This window comes from Micrasema longulum, unplaced genomic scaffold (genome assembly GCF_059751315.1).
Source record: "Micrasema longulum isolate JH-2025_06_02 unplaced genomic scaffold, ASM5975131v1 h1tg000139l, whole genome shotgun sequence".
Taxonomy (NCBI): Eukaryota; Metazoa; Arthropoda; class Insecta; order Trichoptera; family Brachycentridae; genus Micrasema; species Micrasema longulum.
The window spans coordinates 12,048-36,262 of NW_028277345.1; the positions used below are offsets into that span (position 1 = coordinate 12,048).

General features: G+C 33.5%; 1 long non-coding RNA gene across 1 annotated transcript in view; it reads right to left on the reverse strand.

The window, feature by feature from the left end:
- Positions 1 to 538: 538 nt before the first annotated feature.
- The window catches only part of LOC148284230 (uncharacterized), a 185,889-nt gene continuing 162,212 nt past the window's right edge, over positions 539 to 24,215 (reverse strand). Inside the window, exon 3 of the long non-coding RNA XR_015825379.1 lies at positions 539 to 2,044. This is a non-coding gene — a long non-coding RNA (uncharacterized LOC148284230). The remainder of the gene's footprint in view (positions 2,045 to 24,215) is intronic.

Genomic DNA, 24,215 nt, shown 5'->3' on the forward strand with positions numbered 1-24,215 from the left:
ATGTTATTAGAAATATTTCCTATTCATCTAATGGATTTTTAAAACATATTGTATAAAACATATCTCAAATACGTATTTCGACAGTGACGAGCGATAAAATAATTTTGAAATCATGTTTCTAGTGAAGCTTCATTTGATAATGGATTAAAAATAAGTACAGATATATTTGTTGCACATTTGTTGATACGCCATCATCATAACATTGACGAGTGTTGTAAATTTAAAGATAAAATACAACAAAAATACCTACTCGTCATTCAAACATAAATGTCGAGCGTTTTACAAGAAGGAAGTTTGACAGCTGAAGTTACGATGTCGCATTCGCTTGTCAATGTCGAGTGCTTTGTGGCACTCGAGATAAAGTCGATTGGTTTTCAATCGACTGCATTCGTATGGGTTGTTCAAGATACCTAACGCTATGCTGAACAACATCGCTCTGGATATTAATATGTTGCATGTATCCGACGGTTTCCGGAGCAGGATTCTCCTACTACTCTGACATGAGTCTCTTTCATGTATTAACTTCTTTTTTATAATATGTACGTATTGAATATGTGTTTGTTATGTATATGTTATATTTAAACAAATAAATTGAAATTGAAATTGAAGATTGCTGTCACTCGTCGAATTACGGAAGTTGCATACGATTTTAAAGACGAATGAGTCCAGCGTAAGACCCCTGGCTTTCTCTACATTCATTCGCCTTTTCGTGCGCACGCGCAGATTATCCCGACTTTTGATATGCCCATCTTTAAGTATGCCATGTATTTCTCGACATTTCTCGTTTTCTGCATCCATCAACATTTACACCGTATTTTTTTAAAGCATTCTAACACCGTCAAAACCAACGCACTAATTTCTTAATTGATAATGCTTATCTCAGCCTTATTCAATTTACGAATCTTGATATTTGTGCACCTATCGAACATAGTTTTACCACACATTCGCCTGAAATATCGCATTTTGACAGCATTCAGCCTATTTTGATCCTTGTTTTCCTAATCCATGCTTCATTTTCATACATAGGCATCATGACTCCATCGCGAATGGCTAATTACACCTCCCACGACAAACATTTATTCATTTTATTTATTTATTTAATCCAATATATAATAAAAAGGCACAGTTTGCAAATAAAATGTTCATCCTATAGGTACATTTAATATCATTTCCTTTTTATTTATGAATGTAGCAACTTCCCTGGCCCACAGGCACGTTCCGAAGGGTCAGGGTATTATTTATTGCATACATAATAGTACATACTTTCACATTAATTGTCAACTCACATCAAAATATTATAGGTGTAAAAATTCAAGCGAAATATGAAAACAGATTTAAAAACATACCTACATGAATAAAAAGACAAAGGACTTTCAAGAAATTAAAATTTTATTCTGACACGTGAAACATATTCCTCAGCTTCCTGTCTAGTCCTTTTAGTAATCCATTTATGGACTAGAGTTTTGAAAACATTGTTTTTCATTTTGCTGACCGATATATCCAAACTTTGCCTAGTGTCATAAACTTGTTCGTCATTATGCCGGTCAAGCTTTTAATGAAAGTGTCTTAAAATTATCTTTATGTAAATTTAACTTATGTCTAGTACTGGAAATTCTTTGAAAAGTCTGTCTATAGAGTATTGGTAGGGCTTTTTGTGCTTTCATTAATGGTTGTAATGTGGTTTTACTTGTTCCTCCCATCCTTAACAAGATAGATTTTAATACACCCTGTTTCAATATCTTTTTCAACATACTTCCAAGATACACAAATTCTTCTACCTGATTCAGGATAACCATTCCCAGTGATCTCACATTTAGTCATAATTTCATTTCTTTCAAAAACCATCACATCTGATTTATCAACAATCATCAGCAAATCGCTCCCCATTACATACATCATAGACGTTTGTTACAAAGAATCGCAGGTTATTTTCGTTGCTCGCAAGAAGCACCGAAGGGAAACCAAAAAAAAATATGCTGGGTTTCACACTTACCGCGAATATTATTTCTAGAAGATACGAAATCTCGTTTGAGAAAGCACTCACCTGAAAAAATAAAGAAAACATATTACATTAGTCAGCGAATAATTGAAATCAAACATTGTTATACAAGTCATGCGTAGAACAAATAAAATCCATCGACAATGAAGTCCTACGCCCTAATGAAAACTTAATAGCCCTTACTTTGAATAAACCTAGAATCATTCCTGAACGCAGTTCGTGAACAATGTTGATTTAGGATTATGGGCTAAAAGCGTATAAAGGGTGGCTTATTACTGGAATGGGAAACATCAAATATGGAGATACAGGTAGCAGAAATATATTATATATAAAGATGTCAAATAACTAAGTCGATGTTATAGGAGTTATACAAATATGGATGAATTAACATTTATAACAGAAAATATCCATTATTATTATATACAAGCAAAACTCTGAACGAGTGTTTTCGACTCGATTGCTGCTCTCAGGTAAAAATCCAGAAAGAGGTCATTGAGTGGAAATTCAAAAAAATTGTAACTGTACTTAAGGTTTCTTTTTTTTTTAGAAATTTTTGCGATCTTCCGATTTACCCAAATATTAAAATTTTAGTGGCCCTTTTTAACGAGTTGTTATTAACTCACTATAAGAAAATGGTAATAAAAAAATCGGGTTGTGGTCCCGTTGCTAGTGTTGCGGACTCGCGGATCAGAGGTCCGAGGTTCGAACCCCACTCTACCTCAACTTGATTTCCATTTTCTAATAGTGAATTATTTACAACTCATTGAAAATGGCCACCAAAATGGAAATATTTGGGTAACTTATAAAAACGCTAATATTTCTTAAAAAAATAAAAAAAATGTGGTTGAGTGGGATGCGAACCTCGGATCTTTGATCCATGAGTCCACGACACTAGCCACGGGATCACAACCCGATTAACAAAACACTAGACAAAATAACGAAACACAGTTTTTACCACCGTTCGAGTAGTTTTGACTACCGTCCAAGTAGTTTTATCTTAAGTTCTGATAATTATTTTTTCCTATTTCGTAAAAAAAACTTTAGAGCTCTATTTCTGCAGATTTGTGTTATGGTCTGTTGGAAAAAAACGAACTGAAGCGACGAAGTGTCTACTTTTTATCCCCAAAGGATCTTCCTCTTACCTTCTAATTTTTTGAAACAATATGCGTATGTATTTTACCTCTTGCATGAACGTTAAGACTCTATAACATGAACGTAGTTATGCAGAAAGCAGCCAGCGATAGAAAAGTGAAACTGAGATAATAGTACTTTTGTGAAGAGAGTGAATATACAAATCTACACAACAGTTAGAATGTTTTTGACTCTAACAAATGATAAACAATGAATAAATATATATTTTTTTTGACAAACAAGAATCTAATTATGTAATTGACCTGTTTTAATGTTTTTTTAAGTACCGTAAGATTTGTCTTGTGCTATGGGTGTTTTCTGGTTTTCACTGAGCAAATATTCGATCTCCAGACAGCCTTCATACTGTTGAATGTGGCGCCTGCTATTCCTTGCCGCACTCCCAGTTCTTTGAATTGACTTCCTTAGGATGAAGTCCATGAGTATTATATAAAGGAACGGTGCAAGGGCACAACCTTTACGAACTCCGGTGGTGACTTCAAATTAATCTGTGACAACATCGTTGATTCTGATTCGGCATATCCACCTTAATTTAAATGTAAATAAAGAAAGGGCGTCTCTGACATTAGTGGGTAGATTATTTCACAATCGAGCAGCCAGTACTGTAAACGATGAGCCAAAGCGGTAAATGGGTATTAAAAGGGTTCTCGCATTACTAGAACCAAGAGATAACCTATTTTGTGATAAAGGCTGGAACAGCTCTCTCAGATAAACAGACGTTCAATTTGCGGAAATCGATTATTGATGCTAAGCCCATGTAATATTTCTTAAACATAATTAAATTGGTTTTTGTGAAACAAAACAACGAATGCATGCATTATTTATCATTTGTCAAAGTAAAATAACATTTCGATGATTAGCGTTGTGTTAATTCACTCAATTTCCCTTTTCAGGATTTTAACAGTTTTTTTACCAGAGTCAAAAACACATGTCCTCTTTTGCATTGTAAAACAATCAAACAAAGTAGCATCACGCTGTTTCCTCGTCTAGGAGGTCAACATTACGTCTTTACTTAAGGACCTAGCTTCCTCCATATGTGATAATTTTCCGAATTATGTTCTTAAAGTACAATATTACTGTTTCACAAGAAGCAAAATAATTGTAGAATAATGGTTTAACAACGTTTAGAGCTGTGAACCTGTATTCTGTAAAATATCATACATATTTTTGAAATTTAAGTAGAACGTTCAGTAACGAGTCTTTACCAAGAAATGCTAATACTGTTTCTGAAGTGTTATTAAAGATTTAACGTAATGAACAAATAACCAATTAAAATGAGATGCGGGAAATGCTGGAAGATCTAACCTCCAAAAACCCTTTTGATAATCCCACGTGCAAACGAGAAAGCTCAGTGCTACGGGGAATTTGATTTAAACAATGTTTTCTTACATGTGGTAGGAATTAGAGCATTTTATTGAGCGGCAAAATTTTTTGAAAATGTATTTAATATTCATCAAAATTAACTACTTCGAATGACGCTACGAGTTCTTGTGAATTAACCAATGAGTTTTGCGAGAAATTTCCAGTTTACGGGAATGAAAGCAGAGAAAACGCGAGAATGGATCCGCATCATTGAAACATTAAAAAACCATATTTATTGGTTTTTTTTCATTGTCAATTTACCAACTGGGAGAAAATGCCGGAGAGAAATGTGACGTCACGGCGGAACGATAAAAAAATTGCATAACTTTAAAAATCATAGCGATACCAAAAAACATTAAAAATTCATTTTGAGACTTATTTCGATACCATAAACATATAAAAAAATACATAAAAAACCATTTAACTTCCCAATTTTAACCAAATAACACATTACAATACGATTTTTTAAAAATATATTTATTTAATTTGCTTTTTAGGATAAATGTTACGAACACAATATCACATTAACAAAATGTATATATGTTTCTTTATGTAACTGTCGTTATTGGTTAAGGTCGTATATATAATAAATAAATAAATAACAGGCTTCTGGAAGAATACAATATACATCAAAAACGTAAAAAAGTTTTAGCAGTTTTAATTTAGTTTTTATGTTACTGTAGTAACATTTTACATATTCTGACATTAGCGTATAATTAAAGGTAAGACTCCTATAAACTGGTGACCCCGACGTGATAGGTACATGGAGAAAATAAATCAAATGTATTCTTTATGACGTGTTTTTTGTTAATTAGATGTATTTGGTAATTAGCTCAGAGGAAATAAAATATTAATATAAACGAACATATTGAGTGGTTTTTAATTAATTGAATTATAAGCATAATAAAAAAATTTACTTAACTAATTAAAACATTTTCTTACACATTTACACATCAAATTAACACAACTTACACTGATAACCTTTTTCTTGTTTTTTGTAGCATTTTTGATGAAACTTTGCGACGTTTCGAAAAAAAATGGGACGACTATTCTTTAGACTTACGAGAATGCCAAATATTGTTTGAAATAAAGCATATCGTTTGAAGAAAGAGAATACTTCAGCTTGAGAGGTACCAAAAGATTCACTGATACATTCATTTGCATAGACGACGTAAAACTGAAAGTACTGATACTAAAAGCAAAAGTGATTCGAAAAGAAAAGGGATCGCTTGTACATCTGACGGCTTAGGAGAAGGTTCAGCTTGATATATTGGTGTTATTACGAGGCCCATGTCTGCCCAAAGAGTTTTACATCAATTTAAGAGCTGAACTTACATCTTACACAATGAGAAGTAGATAAAACCTTTCTAATTTCTGGTCCCGCTAATTCCAGCGGCACGACTCTTCACAATGAAATCATTTCCCAAGCTAATGACGAGACTTGCATAATCAGATCGTGGGGCACTCGTTCACATTTGAATAAGAGGAAGATTACATTAATCAGAGTAAATACTTGCCCATCTAAATGAAAGTGACTCACTTTCGAAGATATAGAAAAGCAAACGGTTCATAAATGTCGAAATTTAAGCAGAAAGCAACGCTAAGATAAACATAGACAAAATTGAGTAAGGATTGCCGCGATGGTTGGGTTATGCAGATCAGATAAGTGAAGAAAAATAATGATTTTATTTAATTAATTAGAAGTTGCAGAAGCCGAGAAGGAAAAAAATTATGTATCATCATCATTTCATGTCCACTTCCTAATTGGAGCATACGGTGTCCACAAAGATCCTCCAGACATCTCTGTCAGCTTCTGTGCATCCTCCCAAGTCAAATTCAAGTCCCGTAGTTCTGACATTAACTGCCGACGTAGTAGACGTCCAGGACGTCCAGGACGTCGAGAAACTGATGCCTTGTAAAGAGGGTTAGCGTAGTTAAGGCTCTCAGATGGCATCTGCAGCACTGGCCAAGCCTCCGCTCCGTGCATAATATAAGGCTGAGACTAGAATTATCGACTAAGTCAAGAAAGGAGTGCTGCGATGGTTTGGACATGTAGAGCGAATGGACAGCGAAAGAACTGTTAAAGGGTTAACGATGCGAATGTTGATGGATGCAGAAAACAAAGAAGACAGTGGCACAACCATATCCAACAATGCTTGAATATGGACATGTCAGCAGAATAATCGGCGTGCGTGCATGAGAAAATGTATGAATGCTGAGGAAGAGATGTCTGTTTGCAAAGACAAAGTGAAATGGCGTGATGTTTTGTTTATTTTCGGTTCAAATTCATACTTAACATTTATTGCAGTTTACTTTTTTTGAACTCAGTATCGAAATTCCCTTCGTTTTTCATTTCACTGACGGAGCGCCGAAGGATCTTCACTTGAAACCGATGAACATTGCAGAACTACTTCAAAGGAACATTTGTTGCTTCTAGGATTACACATGTAATTGTAGATGCACTTAGCATGTTCAAAGATGATAAAACAAGGCGAGGAAAGATGCAGTGAGTTTATGATCTCCGTGTGTCGAAGCAGACTGCAAAACTGGATCAACAAAAAGTGAAAAAAAGGAATGAGACGAAATGATGCACTTCGAATCCGAGATGCAAAACTCGAGGATGAACGAAACGGTCATAAATTATTCAAAGAAAATGCACCGAAAGTTAAGATGGAGCTTCAACACGGCTAAAGAAAGGATCAATAACTTGCATATTTTATTCGAAACCTGCATTGTGTATGAAAACTATTAAATTTATGGAACATAAAAACTACTTAGTAATAAGTTGCGAAGTTTACTTTAGTCTTAACGAACACAAAGTTGGTGTAAAAGGTGTAAAAGAGTAAAAGGTAACAAATTATTTTTTGTGTGAAAAAAAAACCCTGACAAAATTTTTACACTTTTGACATATTTAATAAAATTCGTTTTTAGTTTTTTTTGTGTCTTTTTAACCATAAACCATAAACTGATAAGCGTTGAAATTTTTCGCGCAGGTATATAGGAGCATTAGGACCATGAAGTACATTGAACAGAAGTGAGAATAATAATTATAATAATAATGTTTGGATAATTTATATAGCGCCATTTTTTGTGAAAATCACCTCAAGGGCGCTGTACAATAAATAAATATCCCAACACGTCTTGCAGCTACAGAGCGCATGGACGGTTGGGATTCTAGACCCCATTAACTAAATTTAGATATTTGATAGTTGATAACATTTACATAATATGATAAAAATAATATGATAGCTAACATCACAAAAAGTCTTGCAGCTTTAAAACGCATCGAAAAATGGAATTTCAACATCATAAGAATGATTTAAAAAAGTTAATAATAAAAAATAATTTTAAAAAACGCAATAATAATACATTGAGCAAAGAACTAGTAAATATGGCAATTAAGTGAACATGTAACAGCACAAAAAGTAAAATATAAAAAAACTAAACAAAGATAGCATTCCTTAACTTATTATTAAGGTTAACAAGACAATAGATGATACTCAAACTCAAACTCGTCCCTGTTTTATTTTGGTGTGAAGAAAACAGGGTGTGCAGTGAGAGGGAGCAATGACAGGTCATAAGCCCAGTAGATGCCTAGACTTCTATATTACCTTTTTTAAATGTTCTTTATCTCTGTTGTAATATGTAAATTTATAAAAATCAATAAAAATACGTGATTTATGCATTCTACGTAAGTTTCGTACAATTGGGTAAATGAAATAATTAAAAACCCAAAAGTAAGTCGGACACCAAAATGTCTAATTCATTACTACACACGCTTTGCGAAGTCAAGCAAAATGTACGTACGCTTTATTACGTGCCGCGCATCACAAATACACAGCGAAAACAGAGATGTTTCTCGTGTAACATACAAACAAGTTGAAAGAGAATACGTAATAAGAATAACAAAAGCAAAGCTCTCCAGAAATACCAAGAATGTAAAATAAACTACCTTTCCATTCGGGTTCAACGATTCACAATACACGGACACTCAATGAATGCGTGTACAGGAGGGAGGGGGAAAAGGTAGAAAGGGGGAGTGGATAACTGTGTGAACAAGAATGGACAGGTATGCGGCATTGGCGTTTTTTGACAATAGGGCGATAAAAAAATACCTCACAATTCACAATTGGTCAACAAAATATTCGGATGCGAATGCAAGCAATTTTAGTCGTGAGAGAGTTATTTTGAGACTTAACTAAATATTGTTAAATATTTGTATATAACCACTTACCGACATTTATTTGTCTACCGGTTTCGAGACGTACCCGTCTCTTCGCCAGGACACCAATTAAACCAACATGCAAAACCCACTATACACCTTCACCATAGTTGTTGCACAAAAATATAAAACCAACACGACATGCATTTTTATAAGCACATGCACTGATTAGGACAAACATGCGCTGATTATATTATGAAAATATTATCTTGTTTGAGAATTAATGAAAAAAGTAGAGGGGATGGAGAGAGGGGATAAGCTCAATAGGTTTTATAGGGTGACAATTACATTGAAACATCGTATAAAGGACTATATTGGAAGTTTGTTTGATTATTGATCAAAGGAACATTATTTTTTAAAGCTTTCCTAATGTGAAATATTTCCATATTATTAACTTTTAACCCTTTATCATTTGTATGTAAGATTTTAATTCCAGTGTTTTTATTAAAGTCATGATTCAAATTGATTAGGTGATTTGCGAATTCTGAGAAACTATTATTGTGAAGACACCTCATATGTTCTTAAACACGAAAATCGAAATTTCTTGATGTTCTTCCAACGTGAACTGATGGCCACATTACACACTGTGTAACATTTACCATTTTGCCCATGTTTGAACATCCATATTTCCTCAATTCTTTCATTTGTTGATTTTAGTGAAGTTAAAGAGCTAAAACCTTTATTGTAGTGAAGAGATTCATCTGACTGAATTATTTCACATACTAGGCAACGCCTGAAAACAATTTTTTAAATTTGAAACTTCTTCTTGGACCAGTTGGTTTCATTACAATATTTGAGTTTGTCCAAATGTTCGTAGACAAAATACTGGATACACCATCTTCGATCACATAAGTTTTTGTATTTAAATTTATTGTGAATGTTACACAGTGTGTAAAGTGGCCACTTAAACCATCCAATGACAGGTCATAAGCCCTGTAAATGCCTAGACTTCCATATTCCCTTATTGAAGGTATTCTCCATCCCTGTTGTAATTTGTTAAGAAATGAAATCGTTTTGTTTTGTTAAAACCCCTGAAGCGAGGTAAATTATTTATCTAAAATTCCAGGAATCAAGTAAATCTGATACACCGCTTAAAAATTATGACAGATTATGCAAAAAAATACTTAACTAGCCCGGCCCAACCCAACATTAGTATTACTGGCATTTTGTAAATGACAACAAGAATGACCGCCTGCAACGTCAACCAGCATACTACGAGACGGACTAATCTCTACTCGTTTATCTTTTCCAGGATTTTCATCAGGCCATCGAGTCAAAAACACTCGTCCAAGGGTCGGGTTCAATTCAATTCACAAATATAATTGAATGAAATGAACAAAAAAACAGAGGTTAAATATAAACTTAGATTTGGCGTTCCTCTGCGGGAAGTTTTAAGTGCTTTAGACGCATATTTTGGTTTACATCTGGAGCTACCCACTCCCACAGAGGATCTTTATAAGGCAGTGAAAAAGGCTCGTTACCTCTTTCCTGCTCCTACCTTGCTTGCAAAGCTCCCGAAATAACAGTCGTGTTCAGCAGTCCCTATTTTTGCATGTCCAAAGCCCTCTTCTGATAATTTCAATCATCCAAAAACAAATATCTTCAAAGAAGGAACGCCTTTCATAACAGATTACCACTAAAGGTTGATAATAAAGTACTTTGATGAGGAAAAAAACCCTGATCAGTAACCGTGGAACAAGGTCGATTCTAGAAACTGGTAGAGTCTAGAGCACAAACCTATTATGGGAGCATAAAGAATTTATTTTACCAAGACTGTTTAACAAGTTCTAACTGCAGTAAAGAACTCTACCAGTTTCGAGCAAAGAAGCAGACGATCAAACGACTTCCGCATTGAAACTAAATACTTCTTAGTAAAACATTTTTATGTTTTAAACTTTATTTCTTCCTTTTCATAGATAAGCAGTGTTTTTTAATTTTTTTTAGTACTTGTAGTTTTATTTTTGTGTTTGTTTGTTTTTTTTTTTTAATGATGATTTCTTGTTATTTTTATTTGTATTAGAAACGCGCCGATAAACTTTTATTTATTATTAGTAAGGCGTGATCTTTATGAATATAAATAAGTATAAAAAATAAAAAAAACAAAATAACAGTTACAATGTATATGACGTAGCCCTTTTGTTATTTGAAATAGCCGTACGCCTCTGGTACATGGATCAAACTAAAAGGTAGGCGAGGGGTTGGGAGCCGTTGAAGAGATAAGGGAGGGGAACTGGACCTAACACAGGCTCAGGAAGGTTCTAGATAACGTGCACACAACCTTTAAACTGCAGGCAGTAAAACCCAACCGCAGAGAGATAAATTCGGAGGATCAACATTTATTGATGAACAAAGGAAGCCTGCGTAACAAGGGTCTCCGATATAAAACAAACCTTTATACTTACGTCATGTTATAGAAATTAAGGCCATGTCAAAACAAAAATGGAGGCTATTAGGAAATACCCAGTTATGAAAAGAGTTTCTCGTGTTCCTGTTTTCTTCGATTTCATTTTAAATAACTAAAAACATAACAACATTTAAACGTTTTTATCCCTTCCTTTACTGGGCCAAAAACATCCTCGCGTTACGGTGATGTGTAATGACTACACATACAAAAAATTAGAGAATTTTAAATCGTAAAAATTGAATGTTTATAGATGATTGCTTCAGCTTTTTGAAATTAAAGTTTTAATTGATAATATTTTTTATCTCATTGCGCGGGCGAAAGAACAGCCCCTGTCGAAATTCTATGAGCTACTAACTGGCGTCTGGCAGAAGTAGAAGCAACTGTTCACGCGTGTGACGCGTGACATTGTATCTCTTGCTCTCAAATGTACCTACAGAGTAAGTGAGGCAATGATATATTCGGTACTCTTTTACTTCATACTACGCGATATGCTGCACATTGGTAAACTTTCTATTGTATTGGTGATTTATCTCCGTATTGCGATAAAATGCTTTTTTATGTTCATACTAAGTATTATTTATTTAATAAAAATATATTTTAACCTATACGAAAACGTATGACGGAGGAATACCTAAAATCTTAACCGAGAATTTGTATTAGAATATTAGATGCAATCACCGGTAAGGGAAAGTTATAGATGCAAATAATTAGTTTTGAGATTTTTTTTTTTTTTGAAAACACGTTAGGCTGTCCTTGACGACAAGTCATGTCATGTCTCGTCTGGTGAGTGCAATTATCATGTGCAGTTATCATGTGCTTTTATATGTTGATTTTAAATTTGTCTCCAATATAATGTTTAAGTGGTCAGGTAAGTCATTGTGGTGTTTACTGTAAGTCCATTCTATATGACCGTCAAGCATCTGTTATAGCCTTTTTAATATGGTAGTGCTGTTGTCCGGTATTAAATGTGTATGTCAGCATAATTAGTTACTGTTATACCATCGTCTTTTATGTTTCCCAATGCAATTTTGTGCACAATTTCTATCGTCTTAATTTTCGTCAAGAAGTTTATGCCAAGCAGGCATATTTTTTCTTAATATTAATTTTTTCTAAAATATTGAAGTAAAAACATACACATAAGACGCGTCAGCGATGGAAATTTTTAAACCAATCAATTATTATAACTATAAAATATACAACTAAAAAAAATAATTGTAAAGGATTATAGCACGTCTGGTTATATTGCAAATATATTTATTGCTTCAGTTCATACATTACATACAGTATAAGCGCTAGAAAATTAAAGAAACACAATATCGTTAGTTACACGGGTTGACAAGCACTGACTTTATAGATTGAGAGGCGGCGGAGTTATTTTTTTAAGACACGGTGTTGATTTATGAGTCCGGGTGGCTAAAACACGTGGTGCCTCGGACAGCCAAACTATCTGTTCCTAGTAAATGAGGTCTTGCACCGTATTCAGAAGTTAGCGAAAGGGCCTAACAGCCAGCATTTGTAACTCGCTGAGTAGGTACTCGGGATTAATTACTATGATCTGGGTAAATCAAATTTCAAATTATATATCTGACCAAAGAACCCGGTTGTACCAAATAAGGTATGCGACTAAGTTAGCAAGGGCTGACTGTATAATTTGACCGTACAGGATGATAGCCAAGAAGTAGCCTAGTACCAAAGAGTTCCAGATAAGGAAAGCGAGCTGGTTCACTGGGAGAGCCCTGAGTAGATATCTTTACCAAAATGTACCAAGAAGATAGGTAAGCATAAAGGTTAGAAGACGACCCGGCTTACTCTGACTTCTGGAGCTAGGAATCTGCCTTATAAAGGCCAAAATTTAGGGGGGGACTACTTTAGGGGCTCGCGGGGCATGGGGTAAGCGCAGGTGGCTGAGGGATGTCAGAAGTGCATCACGTGCGAATACGAGTGTATGCAAACCTACTGCGCATGTAAGATAAGTTGTTAATACGTTACTATGTTGTAAGAGTAGGATAGCAATATGCGAAAAAAATATATGGCGATTGAAAGGGGTGCTATATTATTATTTTTTTATGCTTCTTACACATTCATTCATATAAAATGTACCCATAGACCAAACAATCATAAATTTTTCCAAGTTTTTTAAATAACAAGGAATATTAAAAATTACACATTTAGACAGAAATTAATCGAATCAGAGAATACCAGGCCGAAATAAACGGAATAATCGAATACAGGCAAATATAAACAAGAAGGGTAATATATGGAGCTAAATAAATGAAAAATATTTACAGAAGAGTAAACATCGTAGTGTTTGCACAATAAACCGCTAACCACTATCATTTGAACGAAATAGCGAACAATATCCCAAAACTAACCACAAGGTTTTACTTCGGAGCTCGTTATTCGTAATATATGAATGTTTGAATCCAATGTGATTTGAAATTTATAGAAGGGCTTTAAAAGTTCCGAATTAAACCTTTAAAAGGTCAAACGCTTCAAAGGGAATGACGAAACTTTAAACTCTTTAATGTTGTATGATCATGGATAAGTACAGGCAAATATGAGGAAGATATAAATACTCGGTTCAAAGGCACGGATATCAAAAATTGCTTACATAAGAAATTCCATCGAGCCACGTCGATATACTAAGCAAATAAACAGCGATATATTTCTGTCTAGAAACGAATGTAAATCGGGGAAAAACGAAAACACGTTACTCAATTCTAAACATCACAAAATTAAAAGCCCTTGCATCATATTTTTAATCACCAATGCGAATCTCAAAGCTGATGAAGCTGGGAACAATGATTGTGATAAAATTATCATTAAGGAGCAACAATTTAGTTAACCAAAAAAATATACAAGACTATTATTGAAATTGGAATATTAATCATCAAAATATTTTAATTGGGACAGTTGATTGTTTTATTTGTTTATTATTAGACTATCAAACTAGGCCCAAATTTAAAAAAAAAATACGAATAGTATTATCATCGCTGTTATTTTTCAATATTTTGTCATTATTCCGCCGTCACGAGTTGTGTCGTCGTTGAGATGAGCTGCCCTTTGAAAGTAGGAACCCCGCAGCTTTCACAATACACGAAACGTTGAAAAAATGGCCAACGAAAACAGGAATCCATCGAAACACACAACACCGCCATAATTGATTGTTCATGAGAACTTGTGACGTTTCAAAGTATGTGTGTAGTTCATTTTTACTTATTTTTCACACATTTTTGAGAATCTTCGCCGTACTATTAAATGCCCTGATTGTCCAATTTTCAACAAGTTTGAAATATTTCACGGAATTGAATGCCAACGAAAAGTTATAAATGTTTACAATTCAGGTAAAACAGCAGCGCGTTTGCCTAACACGCAAGAGATTTCGAATTCAATACCCGACATGGTTGATATGAAACATTGATTTATAAAGTGCTTCTGCACTAGAATATTTTTACAATTGTATTGTCAAACATTTTAAAAGAATTTTAATAGTCTAGATATATTTATCACTCCATATAATAGGTACAATGAAAGCACCCACCCCTTTCCCGAAACCGTTTATAAAAACTCGAGTCTTTCTTCAGTTCCGCATACCAATATCAATTTTTTTTTAACTAATTAAGCGAAAATTTAATATTTCTTTACAATCAAACCGCGAAAATAACAAAACAAAGAAACTTTAAAAGCTTTCATTGTACCCCTCACTGTAGTCTTGTCAATTTGTGATCAATCAAATACACATGGTCAGCACAATCACTTTTTTATAATTTTCATACCAGTGACAGACAGTGAAGGAGTACAGTGTTAGTTCCAAATTGAGACCGCGGCCGCACGCTCCAGATTCCGCCTCAGAAAGGAAGAAGAACGTAGTAATACAAACAAATCAAACAACGACACAAAACCCAAATACATCGGAAACATTAGAATAATTTGCCCTATACAACATGTACTCAAGCAATAGAAGAAAAACAATACGTATCTATACTAAATCACAGAGGAACATCAAATTATCAAGACACTACTGGCAAAATCCTAACACAGATCCTAACATGATCCCTATCAAACTCAGGCGAAATTACTTCTCGTCATAATATTGAATTCCTCGCAAAAACGTACAGAATAATAGGAACAGAAGAAAACTAACACGCTTGATTCAGAAGAATACCACAGCGAGAATAGTCTATTTTAGCTGCTTTCACATTATTATGTCTTGTGGCATTTTAGTGTGGGGTCGGGCTGCCGATATTTCCGCAGTTTTTCTTTTGCAAAAGAGGGTATTTACAACTTAAATTTTCGCGATTGCTTAAGAAATATTTTTAAAGAAATAAACATTATGACGGTATATTTCAATATATTTATGAGAATATTATGTATGTGCGTAAAAATATATCTATCTTTCAAAAAAAATATCGACTAACATAATCACAATACTAGAAGTAAAGACAAATTGGTAATCCCGAAATTAAGGCTAAGTAAGGTAAGCTCATCGTTTGTGGGGCACTGCGTACGCTTCTACAATAGAATACCCGACAATGTCCTAATTATGACGGACGGTAAATTCCAGATTTTCATAAAAGGCGTACTTCTATTTCCTTCCCACTATCTCCTTGTTTTGTCCTTATTTCCATTATTTGAATTTATATGAATAACATTGTTCCGATTATGTACTTTAAACCGTCGGCGTCGGCATCGCTTCATTTTGTTCAAATTAAGTAAATACATGTAATTGGATGGCATTCCAAACTATTTTTTTAATGGTATCTGAGTATAAACATTAAACCTGTATTCTAAATAAATAAAATAAAATAAAACATATTCTAAGAGTAAAAACACCAAAATAAATAATTTTTATGCTATCAATTCAATGAACATTAAAGAGATTCCTGTTATCAAATATTATATTTTATTTGGAAAACCAACAGTTTGACATACATATTTATAGTAAACAACATATGTATATATTGTAAAAACTAAAACCAGTAATAGATTTCGACAAATTGTAGAAAGTTAGTAAAGAAAATATGATACATATTATATATTGATTGATTTTGTGTTTATTTTGTAGAACTCCATATTTAAATTTATTATATTAGAAATCAAACACTGATTTGAGTCTACTGAACACTTTATTTTATTTTTACAAATATAAAAACAAAAATTTCGTGACAATTGTTTCGCCTTGTTAGGACATTTTCAAACGAGTGTGAAAATTAGATGGATTGAATTATATAACTGTATAAGGACATTCGATCCATCTAATCTACACATTCGTTTGAAAATGCCCGAACAAGGCGAAACAATTGTCACGATATTTTTGTTTGATATATTTTTTTATATTTGTAAAAATAAAATAAAGTGTTTAGTAGACTCAAATCAGTGTTTGATTTCTAATATTACATAGTTAATAGATATAAAAAAAATCCATACATTTTTTTAAATAATTAAAAATATATATATATTGAAATTAGCTAAAATGGGGGGAATTAGGACAGAGATGCATAAAGAGGGGATAAGGAGGGGAAGGGAGATGTACATATTTATTATTGTAGTGTCTATAAAGTTACATTATGCATTTTAAGTGTCAATTTTAAATCTGACAGAGTGATATTTGTGTAGTCTATGTCTTTAAATTTGGTATCGTACACTGAAAAAGTACTACGAAAAAAAGCCTTTTAAACATACGATGTTTAACTTATTAAATCCTGGCTAGAACATGTATTTTTTTTTTATTATATTGAAAACATATTATACATAATTATATACAATATTCCCAAGGAGTTTTTTTAAAAAAAACTCATTTAGGGACATACAGATAATAATTTTTTTAGAGACGTTTTTAAATTTTAAACTATAATATTATTTAACAAAAGCAGAAAAATTAAAATTATGATATACTACAAATTAAAAAGGGTATGAAAAATACTTGAAAATAACAGAATAAACAGAATACTAGGCATGGAAATAAATTCAAAATAATGTTTACATTATGCAATCTGGGAAAGAAAATTGAAAAAGTTTAAAAATTACATGGATGCATATATACATACTGAACTAGTGCAAAATAAAATCTTTTTTTTTAATTAACAAAATATGCGCACATGCGTATTGATATTGAACTAAGTAATTCTGCAGTCAACTTATCCTGTCATAATTTTGTAAAGCAGTAGTTGGTCCGCACACACTTTGCGGTGTTGTAGAAAGGTGATTCCATGGTAAGTGGAGGCAGCGAGAGTTGATACATAAGAAAGACCGGTAATTATACACATAACATTACCTATAGTTAAAATCTTCTTTGAAATTCATGATGGATTATCCTTTCGACTAATATTATTTATCATCGAAATATGCCAAAGCATTAGCTTCCACTTTTATTAACGCTGTCATATCAGCAAGAATTATTTTCTTAAGAGTTTTCACAAAAGTGAACGCCTACTGAAATTTAGTAAGGAGTTCAAGTATTCGACTTTAGGAGAAAGATGGCATAATGTAAGCACATTACTTCATTTTAGCGACGATATAAATATTTAATATACACGGTGTTTCAAAGCCAGACCGCAAAACTTCAGAGGAACAGTTCTAATGGTAAACCTTATATTTAAAAAAAAAAAACTGTTTTTTTTTTTTTTTTTAAACGGAGTAAATATTTAGTAGTAGTAGGGATAGAGTGGGATTTGATCTTGGGACCTTTGGTCCGTGAGTCCACAATACTACCACGGGACCACAACCCGATTCAAAATAAAGAAAACTATAATTGGCCAATAATAAGTTTATTTGTAAATATTGTGTTTTTTTACACATTTGCTAGCTGCTTGTAGCTTGTGAAGCGGCTTGTCGCTTCTAAGAATAATCTATTTCTTGGACTAGCATTCCTTCCACAAATCTCTATGCCTCCACTACAAAAAAAAATGAGATAAAAACGTATTTGACCAGGAAAAGGGAAGCGACTGGGTAGAGGAGGCGAACGCGCTAACCACTAAACTACGAGACGGGCATACCTCCACTCGATTTCCTTATTCAGGATTTTCAACTGAGAGTAGCCATCGAAAGTACTCGTCCAGGATTCTGGTTCTATTATGTAAGATCATAAGCTCGGTAAATTCCTAGACTTCTATATTCTCAACAGCTTCATCTCTGTTGAAAAATATATCATAGTAGATTCGCATAGTAGCCTATCTGTGCGCCATAAGCTCTCGTGAATACCAAATGACTCAATGCAAAGGAACAACTTTACAGATTAAATCCAATGGAATATCAATGTGAAAGTAAATCTGGGACTGTTGCTGCTATCGTCCGAATCGGCCAAAAGAAAACGAAAGTAAAGTAGAACCCGACATTGGACGTATTATTGTTAGTAGGCTAGTAGTAGTGGAATCGCCGTGAGATGACGTAACAGAACGTGTCGCGACTAATTTTATTCGTTCGTCTTCCAAGCGATCGAGTGGCGAAATCGATATTGGATATCGAACGAAAACGATATGATTAAAATTTAAAATATTTTTACATGCTTTTGTGATCTTTCAGAACTATTAAGATCTTGCTATAAGTTTTTTGCATCACAACAGACCAAGACACGTATACAACGAATTTCATAAATTATATAAATAAATAAATATAAAAAATAGAACTTACGTCCAGTTAACGTTTTTTTGCGGATAAAAACATATAAACATGTTACACACATTGGAAAAAATATAAATAGTATACAGGAAAGAAAATATGAGCATATCAAGAAAGTTGACAATCCATACTAATATACGAATGTTATTATAATAAATTATAAATGTAAAATGTCATTGTGTCTGTGTTTCCTTCACATCGCAACAGAGCGACCAATCGACTTGATTTTTTTGCAAACGAATAGCTGAAGAGCTGAGAAGTGAAATAGGCTACTTTTCGTCCCGAAAAAAAATTATCACTCCCTAGGGAAGATTCTTAGTGGAGAAATGAATTCTTCTTTCTCTTCGCGACAGAGCAACCGATTGACGCGATTTTGACGTGAAATTTTTGCATAGAGATAGACGGAGAGCTGACAAGGGACAAGTGTCGCAAGCCACTTTTTGTCCCGAAAAAAAATCGCTCCCTCGGAAAAAATATTCCAAGTGGAAAAATAATTTAATATTAAAAAAGAATAACGATAACTGATCGTCGTTTTTTTCCATATCGATAGTATCGGAAATAGATACAGGCTACATTTAATCCCGAAAAAATATATAATTCCTTGGGGAAATTCTTTAAGTTAAATTAATTAATTTTATTATTTTCATATTAAATACAAAAAATTATACATTTATACAAAGTTGCTTCGACCATGTCACTTGGGATATTTACACCGTTTTAAGCTTGTTAAAAAATATCTAAAAAATAGTAATCAATACAGAGAAAAAATAAATAAAGGTAGTAGACATAGTGACAAACAATATGTTGACCATTGTTGAATGGATTGAATCCGTCCGCAAATAAATAAATATCTTTAAAGAATTCGGCGTTTAACATTATTAGGTACAATATATTTTTTTTACTATTTCTTTTATTTATTTATTAATTATTATGAAAATCATATTCTTTTTGACAAAATCATGGTACAAGAAAAGAATTTAAAAAGTAAGGCCAATTACAGATTTATCAATAATTTATTTTGAATACAGAAGGAGAGGGAAAAAAATTTAAATTCTAAAATAAAGGAAATATTATAAAAATTGAATAAAAAGTGCCTACATAAAAGGGAGAAGATATGGTATAGTTCCAACTTTACTTTCCTCTCCTCTTTCTCTGCTTCCAGGAACATTTTTATGAATCGCTAAAAAATCACAATCAACAATAATTCATAAGATACACAGGGAATAGTTGTATGTAAAAGTTAAGCGGGAGATTAATTAAAAATGTATTTGACAAATCTAGTATAATTAAAATCCCACAAGATAATATAAGATGTTTCAGGAGAAATAAACAGTAATTTGATTTAAAAGTCGCATCGAAGGTGAAAATTGTGGACAAAAAGAATGGGTAAGATTTAACCGTTACTTAATTAGTTGTAGTACGTGGTTTCAGCCATGCGGGTACTGCATGTGAAAACAGGGTGAATAATTAATACAAAAAACCGGCGAAACAACATTGAACAAAACAGTAGACAAAAGCCGTACGTGCAAGAACTGAACCCGCATCCTTGACCCTGGACAAAGCCAGCCGAGTATCCAAGCAGAGAACGGTAGGAACAAACAGATGCCACGTCTACGGCCCGTGGGAGACGTGATCAGTGTACCTAGAGAAAGAATGGATAATATGAAAATCAGACGCTGTGTGCAGACGTGTAGCAAAAATGGTCAGAAAAGAGACTGGCGAAAGAAAATAAAATGTGTAGAAATCAACTGCATTTTTATTTTGACACTTTTCCGCAACATACAGCAATGGTATGGAGTCGATTAATCAAATGCAGTGTATTTTGATTATTTGTTACATAAAGGGTAGACAATTTTTTGAAATGCAATCTAGCACAATTACGAAATATTCCATCAGTTATGAAAAAATATGGTACTTAGTAATTAAAAATCCAAATATTACACATTTTAATACATTTTCAAGATCACGTTTTTAACTTTGTTCTTAAGTATTTTTTTAGAGAACATCGCCTGAATTAAAATTTAGAGTCAGTCACAAAATGATGACTTTAAAGGAGACAATAAAAAGTTCATAAATCCGTAATTTCGTATGAAACTTTATTTTTTTTTTTAATCAAATATTTTGATTTTTACGTGTTTTATCCAAGCAAAGGTAAGCCTTAAGCTGTATTCCAAGGATATATTCAAATGATTTTGTATGATGAAAAATATTCAATCATAAACTTAAACATAAAAAAAAGAGTTACATTATTTTTTTTATATATTTATTTTTGCACCACAACAGGCTAGTAGGCCCAATTACAGTGGTTAATTACATCACAAAACACCCAAGCTTGAGAAAAATAACAATGTAATTTTTTTGTTTTCACCGGGAATCTAACCCGGAACCTTCCGTACGTGAGTCAAGCCTCTTGACCACTGCACTAATATATTTCAATTAAGGCGATGATACAGACTACATGATCTTCAAATTTGAGAACGCTCTAGTAAATCGAAACAAGTATGACAAATAAAATAAAATAGGCCACGTACAATGAACTAACGAATCATTAATTAATAATATTCTAAGCTTTCGTGAGTTAACCTTTTTTCCCCGAAGGTAAAAATTTGTCCTGATGCAAATTAATTTACCAAAATCCGCAATCTCCCAATGGTGGCCATAGACGACTCATATATTTGATGTAACTAATTACTGTCGGTACATATTTAGACGTTCTCGAGTAGTTTCGGCCATTTTGAAGTAATCAACTCCAAAAAATTACTCCCGGGGATCAGTTTTGTGTAGAGCTGTCACTCGTTTGGTTTTGAAAAATTACTACTCCTTTAAAAACACCAATACTTTAGTTATGATAGCGAGCAATTTTTTTCTTCCAATTTTCTTGCCTAATTATAATGTTGGTTTTTCATTTATTTTTGAAAGTACATACATCAAGCTAAACTGGCAGTGCACAACGGAGTTTTAGTACCAACACTTATGTATGGAAGCGAAACATGGAACTGGCAGGGGAAGGATGAAAGCCGAGTGAAAGCGGTTGAAATGCGATCTCTTAGACGAATGTGTTGGAAATCAATGTATGACAGGGTTACGAATGATGAAATCAGGCGAGAGTGTAAATCTGAGTCAAGTATAATTGACAAGATCAAGAAAGGGTCTCTGAGATGGTTTGGTCACGTAGAACGAATGGACGACGAAAGAATGGTAAAACAAGTATATATGGCGAAAATGAACGGCAACGTGAGACGAAGACGACCAAGGAAGACGTGGCATGATCAGATAAACCAAAATCTTAAGTCATCAAAAGTCATCATGTCAAAAGCAGACAGAACCGAAGGGCATCTATGGACAAGATGTATGAATGTGGAAGAGGCTAGGATTGTATGCCAGGATAGACGTGTGTGCGGTCCATTCTCTCTGCCTACCCGTACGGAGAAATGGCGTGATGGTAGTAGTAGTAGTAGTAGTAGTAAATCATAATGAAAAACAACAAATTATATTGCAATTCTTTGACGGTACAAATTTGTACCAATTTTTTTTTTTATACAAGGAGTTAAAAAGAATAAAAATATACGTAATTGGTTTCAAGCTCTAAATTACATAATTCAAAAAGAAAAAGTACTAAAATTCTAGATACTTTGTTTTAGAAATTTTCATCGAGAAATTTCCAGAAACTAAAGATAGACGCAAACATAAGGCGGGATTTCTTAGAAAAAGTTCAAACAAACTGATCGACGAATCAATATGAAGAATCTCAAAATCCGAACGGATTTCAAACACGAATTTTAAATTCGGGTAATTTTGAATCACCGCGCAAAAAAGGGTTCGACGTATTGTTGTTGGTGATTTCAACGCGCGCCTGGGAGTTTTGATGTTGTTTCGCCCGGTGAAGTGCTGCTCGCGAGATTAGTAGCGGCGAGGACGTGGCTTTAGACTCAGACACATTTATCAGCGGTTCAGCGCCATGTGTTGCCCGACGCCCGGCGGACGGTCACGTGCGCCGCAGGCGATCGTGCCGAGACTTGCGCTAACCGGGGGTGATATTTGAAAGAGACGCAGTACCGAAGGAGATAAACCGGAAGACGAGGGTAATGCAGATAATACCATGTACACTGGTTTAAATATTATAAGTAAATCATTTAAAATTATACAAATAAAAAAATAAAAAATCCGTTAGGCAATATTTCGCACTCTAAGAAGTTGAGAATGCAAAAACAAACTTATCAAAATTTTACTTTTTTTTTTTATTCATCTTGCATGCACTGACGTCCTGATTGTGTCATATTACCACTAATCTTAGTTTATTATGGGTGCCTTATACATATGGACAAGGCTGGTAAAAATCTTGTATGATTTTGATAATATTATTTTTGCGGTATTAATTATTTATTTATTTACATCTTTTATGGCTTTATAGCCCAGCTAACAAGGGTACGTACCCCGTTCCAAGCTAGGCAATTCCATTCTAATATATGATAATAGTTAACAAATTAACAGAGAGCACAGACTAATAAAATATAAACTTACTCGTATATACATTTTGATATATATACATACACATATATAAACATATAAATATATATATAATTATACAAATATATACACATGTACATACACATACATAAATTCATAAAACATAGACAATTTATTTATAATGCGAAACTTCATGGTTACCATCTGTATATATGTTTTTTTTAAATTATTCTTTATTTTCATATTTTATTTTCTACATCCAGTAAGCATCTCCATTCCGTGGCATGCATCAACTTTTCTGACTCCCTACGACCAATGTCATGAAAGAACGAGGTCAACACCTTCCGCAACATGACAACCCTCCCGTCTTTCAACGATTCTGGCAAAAGGTTATGGACCTTTTTGCCTACGTAATAGTGTTGTCTCGATGCCAGAACCGTGTTGACCCCTTACTTAGTAAGGTTATGGACTTTTTTGCCTACGTAATAGTGTTGTCTCGATGCCAGAACAGTGTTGATCCCTTCACTTAGTAAGTCATTAGATGCAATGTGTACCAGCTAGGTTGGTTGGTAGGTCTTGACTAGGATGACGCCAGGTTTTGAATAGGTTGATGCTATGTTTTCGTCTTGAATAGGGTAGTTCCAGGAATAGAGCAAATTAATGAATATTTATTTTATTTTGGGCTGAGTGGGTTTGAATTATGTGGCCGGTGGAAAAGTAATGATCGGATATGTTTCTCCGGGTTTACTAACAAGCTAATGAACTAACTTACCCTATCGCCGTCAGAATTAAAAAATATATATTGAAGGTGACAGACAATTGGCTATATATACTGAGGTTGCTCTGGCGGCGATAGAGGCTTTAAAAGCAGTAAATGTAAATACTAAAAAGAGCATGCATCTATTTTAAAAAATAAATAAATAAACGTTTATTAAAGCTTAAAAAGGAGGATCTGAAAAGAGGCTACAATACTTTTGAAACGGATCCGGGTAAGT